The sequence below is a fragment of the Penaeus chinensis genome, chromosome 3 (assembly GCF_019202785.1).
Source record: "Penaeus chinensis breed Huanghai No. 1 chromosome 3, ASM1920278v2, whole genome shotgun sequence".
NCBI lineage: Eukaryota > Metazoa > Arthropoda > Malacostraca > Decapoda > Penaeidae > Penaeus > Penaeus chinensis.
In genome coordinates this window covers 22743803-22753802 of record NC_061821.1, presented here as the reverse complement: position 1 = coordinate 22753802, position 10000 = coordinate 22743803, and the positions used below count along the sequence as shown (strand labels likewise).

The 10000-nt window shown below is 44.4% G+C and overlaps 1 protein-coding gene across 1 annotated transcript in view; it reads right to left on the bottom strand.

The window, feature by feature from the left end:
• LOC125038411 overlaps positions 1-10000 on the bottom strand; it is a 100250-nt gene that overhangs the window by 89271 nt on the left and 979 nt on the right. The gene's annotated exons all lie outside the window — the stretch shown is intronic.

Sequence of the window (10000 nt, the reverse complement as noted above, 5' to 3'; positions counted from 1 at the left end):
GTTGATGATGGTGGTGATGATGACGATCATGGTGGTGATGATGACGATGATGATGATGATGGTGGAAGTGGTGGTGGTGGTGATGGAGGTGGTGAGGAGGATTTGAACAACAATAATCATAATAAGTATAAAAATAGTAATGGTAATATTAATAATAACAATACCAATAATAATATTATTATCAGTACTACTACTCCTGCTAATAATAATAATAATAATAATAACAATAACAAAATTATAACACCAATGACAATAATATTAACAATACCAACACCCACCCTAAATAAAAACCGAATAATAGTAATAGTCATAATAATAATGATGAACAAGGAGAAGAACAACCCCAGAACAACAACAATTCCAACACTAACGAAAACAACAGTAAAATAATACAAATAATAAAACTATTACTCTCACCATCAGGCCTCGCAACAACAAATAAAGACATTAAAAGGATTTAACGCGATAAAACAAAAGCCAGAGAAATCCAGCAGCAGATTCAGCCAGAACGAACATTGCGCTCGTCCACGTCAAGGCATCTCGAGAGACGGCAGAGAAAGGGCTGTCGTGACTGTTTATGGCAGCCTCCTTCATGTCCCCGTCGAGATGACTTTGTTTACACGCGGGAGTCAAGAGCCCAGTCACTCCACTCTGTGCCCCTCCCTCCCTTCCACTCCCCTCCCCTTGCCCCTTATTCTTACCCCTTGCCCGTGCTCCTCCAGCAACTTACTTTTTTCCTTCTTCCTCTCCATTCTCCGTTCCTTTCTTAAACTTGTATGAGTTTATCCTCTCTTATTTTGTGCATATTTACGTGGTCTTCTCCTCTTCCCTTGTCCCTATCATTCATTTCTAAGAGTCTATCTTATTTTCTCCCTCTTTTCCCCTCTTTCCCTTTTCCCTCGTCTGTAACCTCTATTTCTTACGAGTCTATCCTCTTATCGTATCTTCTCCTCTTCCTTCTCTCCCCCTCCTTGCTTCTCCTTATCCACTTTTACCAGTTATTCCCTCCCTCTTTTCTCCAACATTCTTTCTCGTATCTCTTTTTCCTGTACCCCCCCCCCCCCTCCCTTCATGCCTTCCCTTCATGTATAGCATCAACTTTTCCCTCTTAACTCTGCGTCTGTGTCCTATAACCCTTATGAGTAATTGAAGCCTTTAACTCAGTCTATCTAGTGTGGCCCTTAGTGTGCCTTAGGGTTTAGGGTGTGTCTCAGCGTGCCCTGAAATGTGACTCCCGGTGTATCACTCCGTCTGCCCTCGGGTCTGCTTCTCAGTATGCCGTCCAAAATGTTCACACATCGCGTCCCAGTAGGCCTTTCAAGTCTGCCATTCAGTATGTATCCCTCAGTGTGGAATTCATGTCGAACAAATTACAAGTAGAACAATGAAGGCAAGTACAGGAAAACACACGAATATGCCAACATTCGTGTGTTTTCCTGTACTTCCCTTCAGTATCCCTCAGTGTGCAATTCCCTCCTGGTATGCCCTCCGCTATGCAGTTCCCTAATGTGCAACTCCTTGATGGTGTGTCTTCCAGAATATCCATCAGTGTGCAGCCCCCCCCCCCCTTACTGTGTCCTCCAGAATGGCGAAGGGTCTTCATCAGCCCCCATCCCGAGCCTCCTTTTCCTCCCCTCCTTCGCGAAATCCCCGGGTCTGGCTCCTCAAGTGGGCCCGGCGCCGCGTCAACTCCTTCGCCTGCACCAATTGCAGAAGGGAACGAGCAAGGGAAGCAGTGAGAGAAAAGGATAGGTAGATAGAAGATAGATACAGAAATGGACAGATCGAAAGAGGAAAGGAGGGGAGGAAAGCAGAGAGAGGGAGTTGGAAAGACACAGAGAGAGAGAGAGAGAGAGAGAGAGAGAGAGAGAGAGAGAGAGAGAGAGAGAAGAGAGAGAGAGAGAAGAGAGAGAGAGAGAGAGAGAGAGAGAGAGAGAGAGAGAGAGAGAGAGAGAGAGAGAGAGAGTAAGAGTGCGAAAGAGAAACACACACACACACAGAGAGAGAGAGAGAGAGAGAGAGAGAGAGAGAGAGAGAGAGAGAGAGAGAGAGAGAGAGAGAGAGAGAGAGAGAGAGAGAGAGAGAGAGAGAGAGAGAGAGAGAGAGAGAGAGAAAGAGAGAGAGAGAGAGAGTAAGAGTGCGAAAGAGAAACTTTTATTGTCAAAATAACCCAAAACTAACCCCCCCCCCCCAAAAAAAAAAAAAAAAAAAACGAACAAACAAACAAATAAACGACAGTGAACGAAATGGAGAACGAAAACTCTCTAAAAGACGAAGTACAAGCCAATAATATACCTCGAGAACGGCCATTAACAAGTCAAATCCGCCATGATGTGTTACGTTTGGCAAGTCCGCACAAGCACTTAGGCTACGTCACAACCCTCGTATTGTGTCACACCGTGAGAGACTGGGGAGGGAGAATGGGGGAGAGGGGAGAGGGGGGAGATAGGGAAGGAGGGAAGGGGAGGGGGAAGGAGGGAAGGGGAGGGGGAAGGAGGGCCTGGGGAGAGGGAAGAAGAGAGAGGGGAGAGGGGAGGCAGGGAGGATAAATAGGGAGAGGGAAGAGAGGGAAAAAAAGACTGGGGAGAGAGGATAGAGGGAGTAGAGACTGGAGAAAGGGGAAGGGGAGAAGGGGGGGAGAGACTGGGGGAGGGGAGATGGGCGGGGGGACAAGGGAAAGAGGGAGAGGAAGGAAAGAGGGGAGAGAGGAAGGAGGGGAAAGAAGATGCTGGAGATACATAACGGGCCGACAAGAAGGAAGGGAAGAGAAAACAGGAAATTGTTTAAGTTCTCTCTCTTTCTCATTCCTCTTTCCCCTCTCCCTCCAAACCCTCCCATTCCCTCCCTGTCCCTTCTCCCCCCTGCCCCATTCCCACCCCCCCCTGTCCTTCTCCCTTCTCCTCTTCCTTCCCTCTCCCTCCCTCTGTTTCTCCTTCTCCCACCCCTGCCGCACTCCTTCCCTCTCTCTCCCTCCTCCTCCTCCTCCTCCTCCGTCTCCCTCTGTGGCCCAAGCGATTAGGGAGGACGAGGCATCTGCGGTCTGGGTTCACATCGCCCGAAACACCTCCACTTTGCCAAACTTTCTCTTCGGAAGCAAAGAAAGAGGAGGAGAAGGAGAGGGGGGTGTAGAAGGGGGAGAAGAGGAGTAGGGGAAGGGAGGGGGAGGAGGAGGAGGAGGAGGAGGAGGAGGAGGAGGAGGTGGAAGAGGAGAAGGTGGAAGAGGAGGAGGAGAAGGTGGAAGAGGAGAAGGAGGTAGAAGAGGAGGAGGATGTGGAAGATGAGAATGGGGAGGTGGAAGAGAAGGAGGAGTTGGAAGAAGAGAAGGAGGAGGTGGAAATGGAGAAGGAGGAGAAAGTGGAGGAAGTGGAAGAGGAGGAGGAGGAGGAGGAGGAGGAGGAGGAGGAGTGTGGGGTGGGGGTGGAGGGGCGGATGAAGAACGAGTAGGCAAGGATATAAAAAGGGGGGAAGGATATGAAGAACGAAGTGAAATGATAAAATGCGATGAATAAATGTGCAAATAAATGAAAACGAAGGAATAAAATCGAGAAATAATTATATATAACAACAACAACAACAACAACAAAAAAAACGGTCGCAACAAGTGAAAACCACGTGGTTATGACATCATAACATAATTACACACGCAAATAGCCTACGCCCAACCACGAGATAATCATACCGAAAATTAGATTATCAAGAGGCGGGTCTATGACATAAACAAAGAGAGAAAAGAGAAATAAAAAGAAAAAAGAAAAACCGAACGTGAACGAAAAACGAAAACACAAGAAAAAAATCACAGCAACAAATACAACCAAGAAACACAGAATTTATGCAACCCCCCCAAAAATATATACATACATTTATATATATTTATATCTCGCAATAAACAAATACACATCGAGCGTATGAATGACCGTTTTCTCGCTCGCTTTACGCTGCTAATCAACACCTACTCCCGAGCGCCCTGTTTACCTACGCGTCCAACTACACCTCTCGGCCCAAGAGGACTTACAAACACCCTTTCTATTTACACAATAACACTGAATCAACTCTCGTAATAGACTGCAAATTTGTTCCCGACGGATACGCCCTTTTGGTCAACTGGCGCCGCCATATTTGGGTGGGAGGAGTGGGGTGGTGGTGGCAGAGGAGGAGGGGTGAAGGTGGAGGGGGAGGGGGAATGGCAAGGGAGAGGGGTGAAGGTGGTGGGGTAGGAGAGAGGTTAAGGGGAAAGGGGTGGGGTGATGGTGGAGGGGAAGGTATGGGATGAAGGTGGTGGGGGTAGGGAAGAGGTGAAGGGGGAGGGGGAGTAGTGATGGTGGAGGTGGAATGGGAGAAGTGGTAGTTACGGGAGAGGGGTGGCGGTGGAGGGGGAGGGGTGGTGGTGGTGGAAAGGGATAGTGATGGAGGATGAAGGTTAGGGGAAGGGGGGAAGGAGAGAGAGGGGGGAAAGTGAAGGCGACGGGATGAGGGATAGAGTAGCGGAGAGGAATTGGCGGGGGGTAGGTAACATTTCCTGTGTCTTTCCTGTCCTTGTCTAATTTTCTCTCTCTCGGCTGTTCGTCTTTTCTTTCTTGCTTGCCTGTCTGTACGCCCATATATCTGTCTGTCTGTTTATATGTCTGTTTGTCTCTCTCTACATATATACATAATATAAACATATATAATATATAATATAATATATATACACATATATCTACGTATATACGTATTTCTCCATTTCCTTATCCTCTTTCTTATCTCCCCCCTTCCTCATTCCCCTATCCCTCCCTCTCGAAAACACCCTCGTCCCTCCCACTCCCTCCATCGCTCCTTCTCTCCATCCCTCTCCTTGTCAATCTTTCCATATAGAGAAAGACAAACGACGCAATGACTGACTGACCCCCCTCCCCCCTTGACGACGACAGCAGCCAAGACGAGCTCGACGACCAGGCCCGCGGCACGTCTTGAGGTCGTCCTCTCCCCCACCCCCCCACCCCTTGCCTGCGCTGGAGACGGTTGGGAGGAGGTCGTTCGGCCGTTTAACGACAGCGAGGCTAAAGGGGGAAAAAATTGTAATCCGTTGACTTTTTTGCAGAAGCGGATATAGAATTTGGCAGGAAGTTCCCATAACTCTCCCCTGAAGATAGGAAGAAAGTCAAGTAACAAGAAATATATATAATATATACATATACATATATATATATATATATATATATATATCACACACACACACACACACACACACACACATATATATATATATATATATATATATATATATATATATCACACACACATCATATATATATATATATATAGATAGATAGATAGATAGAGAGATCATTAAGATATATATATATATAAAACTTCATTAGCAAATAAAATATACGCAACAAACCACACACTAACGCCATCATCCTTAACGCCAAAACCTCAAAGAAAACCCGCCATCCTGTGAACCTCTTCTTCCCCCCCCCCCTCCCTCACCCCCACTGTTGCAACCCGCTCTCCGGCCACCACCTGCTGTCCCTCCCCCGACCCCCAGCACCACGCCTGAGGCAACTCCCCCACCCCCCACTCACCCCTCCCCCACGTCTTCCCCATCAGCGCCTCTGCTCCAACCGTCTTTCATTGACAACAATTACCAACACTAAAATCACCCCCCCCCCCTTCCACCCTCGCCTCTCATTAACTGTCCATCCGTTTCAAGCAAGCCTTCATTATCATGTGATCCGCTTGATATGTCAAATCACATATATATTTCTTCGTTTCTTTTCTTTTCCTTTTCTATATCTTTCTTTTTTTCCTTTTCTCTACATGCTCTTTATTTATTTTTTTTCCTTTTTTCTTCTTTTTTGCTTTCTTTCTTTTTTCCTTTCCTTTTCTTATTTATTTCTTCTCTTCCTTTTATTTCTTCTTTATCTTTTTTTTTTCTTTTCCTTTCTATTTTTTCTTTAACATCTGGGTTCAATTCAAGCCTGTAACGACTCCTTCCCCAACCCTTTCAAATCTCATCCCCACTGCTGCTGCTTCCCCTACTCCTTCCCCCTCACCCCACTCCCATTTCCCCCTACTCCCCCCGCCCTCAATCCCCAACCCCAATCCTATCCCTTCCCCTACTCCTCCCCCCTCACCCCCACTCCTATTTCCACCTCTTCCCCCGCTACATCAACCTCCCACACTTACCCATCCCCCTCCTTTTCCTCATTCCCCCACTTCCTTTATCCTCCCCCTCTCCCATTTCCTAATCCCTTCTCCCTCCCCCATTTCCTAACCCCTTCCCCCTCCCCCATTTCCTAACCCCTTCCCCTCCCCCATTTCCTAACCCCTTTCCCCTCCCCCATCTAACTCCCCTCCTCCTCCCCTCCCCCACCTCTGACACACAAGTCTGGCATTCTAATTGATGATAACGACCCTTAATGTCCCCATCGTTAGGATTCTCAACACAATGGCTCTTCCAATCGCCTAATTTTCCTGCTGTCTCTCGGCTTCATTTAAGGAGTTACTTCAGTGGGTGTGGAAGAGTGATAAATCGATAAAAAGATAAAATTAACTATCTATCTGATTAACTATCGTTCCCTGTTTAACTTGTTATCCCAACTTCCGTTTTCTTTCTCTGTAATTACCCCGACTGGTTTAACTAGCATTTAGCACTTAGTTAACAAACACCGTTAAAACATTTCACTTCCTATATTCTATTACTTCTTTAAAGCTTCATTCGTTTTTGTTTTTTTCTTCTTTGGTATACATTCATAAAAAAAGAGATAGCTTTGTCTGTTTATAGTGAGATTTAAATTATGTGTATGATTCGATTTACATCTTTCTTTGTCTCTCTTGTATTTGGTATCTCGTCTCTCTCTCCTACCTTATATATTTCACCTTAACCTTAATACATTCTTCATGACCAATCACCTTATCCCATCCCCTAATATTCCTCTTCTAATTCTCCCCTTTCCCCTCCATCCACGCTCCTTCTTTAACTCCTTCACACCTCTTCGCCTCCAGCCACTCACCACCACCTTATCTCTCCCTCCCATCGCAACCTCATACATTCCCAGCACCATTATATAGATGCTCTTCTCGCCTAACCTCTTTCTCATTCCTTCACTCCCTCTGAATACCTTTGCCGCGATTATAACTACATCTCCGTCAGTAGGGAGAAGTGATTGATGCCTGAAAGAATAAAAAAGCAAAATAGAATAAAAAAGTGGGGAGAATTCTCAGAAATGGAAACATGTAAACGACATACACAGTTTATGTGCGTACATGCTAGTACATGTGTATATCTATACAAATAAATATATGCATGCATACAAACCATACATAGTATGTATGTATGTATGTGGATGTGTGTATATATATGTATATACACATATATACATATACACATCTACACCTAAACACAAACACACACACATATATGTATGTATATGTATATATATCTGATACATATATACAAACACGTATATATACATACATACACGCATATATATACATATATACACGAAGATGTGTATATATACATATATTTAAATATGCATGTATATAATTATATATTACGTATATGTGTATATGTATGTATATATAAGTATATGTATGCATACATATACTTATATAATATATATGCGTGTGTAAATATGTATGTATATGTATGTGCTTGTATACATGTATGCATAAATATGTATCTGTATATATACATATATGTGTATGTGTTTTGTGTGTTTGCATATATGTATTTGTATATATGTATATGTATATAATATATATGCACATCATTTTATGTATAACTGAAACTTGAGTCGTGGCGAGGGGCGGTTCGCAAGTATATATTGGGTGTACAGTTTCACCATAGTAAAATCTGCTTTACAGAGTAATCTCTTAGTTCTCACGACACTTTAAAGTAATGCTAAACAGCTGCGACAAAGGGAAGGAGACAAGGGGAAAAAAATATGTCTCAGTTTAAAATGAAGTACATACGCTGACATTCTTTTCTGAGTTACGGTGACAGATGAGCATAGGCCTACAGTGAGCAAGTGTTGTGTGGTCCGCCAACCTATAAGCACCGTTAAAAAAGCCCTTCCCTGTTCTCGACTCAATCCACGTAGGCCTATGTTATTTCTTTTCGCCATTTGTACAGCATTTGTCTGACGCTTCCACTTCTCATTTCCCGCTAATGCATCACCGCTAGATCCTTTAAACTCTAAAACAAAAGTAACGTTACCTAAAAGTCTATACATTAAAGTAAGCTGGTCCAAAGGGGATCTCAGACCAACTGTCCGACAATACTTTTATTAAATGTTTTGTCAATTTAAGCCCTCCTCAAAAAAAATAACATTGATATGTTAACGTTAATGCATTCTATCTCATAACTGTAGTATATAAAAAAGAGATGAAAGCTTAAATTAATAAAGTATTCAATAAAACCCACTGGTCTAAGGACATATCCTCACACATAAACATAACGTAACCTGAAAGTCTACTACGAAGAACGTTAGCAACAGGGATCACCTACCAGGACCGGAGATTACGTCATAGGTGAAAAAACATTCCGATCGCCTTACTCGGGACGATGGCGTACTATATTCAAAGTTCACGTTGACTCTTTAGCGATGTCAGGACTAATCTATCTTAATATCTTCTGTGACAAAGGATATTGACAGAGGTATTGATTCATTTAGAAAACCTTATGACATTTCCCTTAAGCATAATAGAACGTGCCGTGAAGATAATACATTAACTCGACTCTCTTAATACTGCAAATATCATCAGCAACAAATAACACCAAACTAACCTATAATACAAACAACATTACCTACATAACAAGAACTATTCCTGCAAAAAAATAATACGAAAAACGTTCACGTAAGCTTCTTCTAGGAGTGTTTAGCCCGGGGCTACCCAACCCTACCACCTGTTCATTATTCCCACACATTCGCTCCGTAACGTATTTTCTTATTTTCCTTTATCAGTCACTCCTGTTTTCGAGCAATGACCGTTATGTACGTGGCTGTAACTTCCACAGGTGTTTTTTGTAAGATCATCGCAGAAAAGTAAATTACAAGTGTTCGTATCACTCCAGTAACAAGTGTGTGATGTTGTCATTACATGATATGATATCGATATGCCTGGATATGTGACACTGATACTGTGTATCTTATCAATGTTTTTGAAGCAGGTATAATAACTTTATTAGTACATATATTTTTTGTCTTCACTTTTATTAATATTTAACAAGTAGTTGCAAAGTGATGGGCACGCAACAACTAAACAACAACACATGCTGCTTTTATCTATCGCAGGTTTATGTGTACTGTTCGTTGATAACTGACTCTCTCTTTTACTCTCTTAATCTCTCTCTCTCTCTCTCTCTCTCTCTCTCTCTCTCTCTCTCTCTCTCTCTCTCTCTCTCTCTCTCTCTCTCTCTCTCTCTCTCTCTCTCTCTCTCTCTCACTACCCCTCTCTCTCTCACTCACCTCTCTCTCTCACTACCCCCTCTCTCTCTCACTCACCCCTCTCTCTCTCACTACCCCCTCTCTCTCTCACTCACCCTCTCTCTTACTCACCCTCTCTCCCACTCCTCCCTTTCTCTCTCACTCCCCCTCTCTCTCTCACTCCTCATCTCTCTCACACTTCCCACTCTCTCTCGCCCCCCCCTCTTCTCTCTCTCGCCCCCCCTCTTCTTTCTCTCGCCCCCCCTTCTCTCTCTCACTCCCCCTTCTCTCTCACTCTACCCTTCTCTCTCTCACTCCCCCCTCTCTCTCTCACCCCCCCCTCTCTCTCTCTCTCTCTCTCTCTCTCTCTCTCTCTCTCTCTCTCTCTCTCTCTCTCTCTCTCTCTCTCTCTTTCTCTCTCTCTTTCCCCTCTTCTCTCGCTTCCCCCTTCTCTCGCTCCCCCCTTCTCTTGCTCACCCCCCTCTTCTCTCTCTCACCCCCCCTCTTCTTTCTCTCACTCCACCCTTCTCTCTCTCACTCCACCCTTCTCTCTCTCACTCCCCCTTCTCTCTCTCACTCCCCCCCCT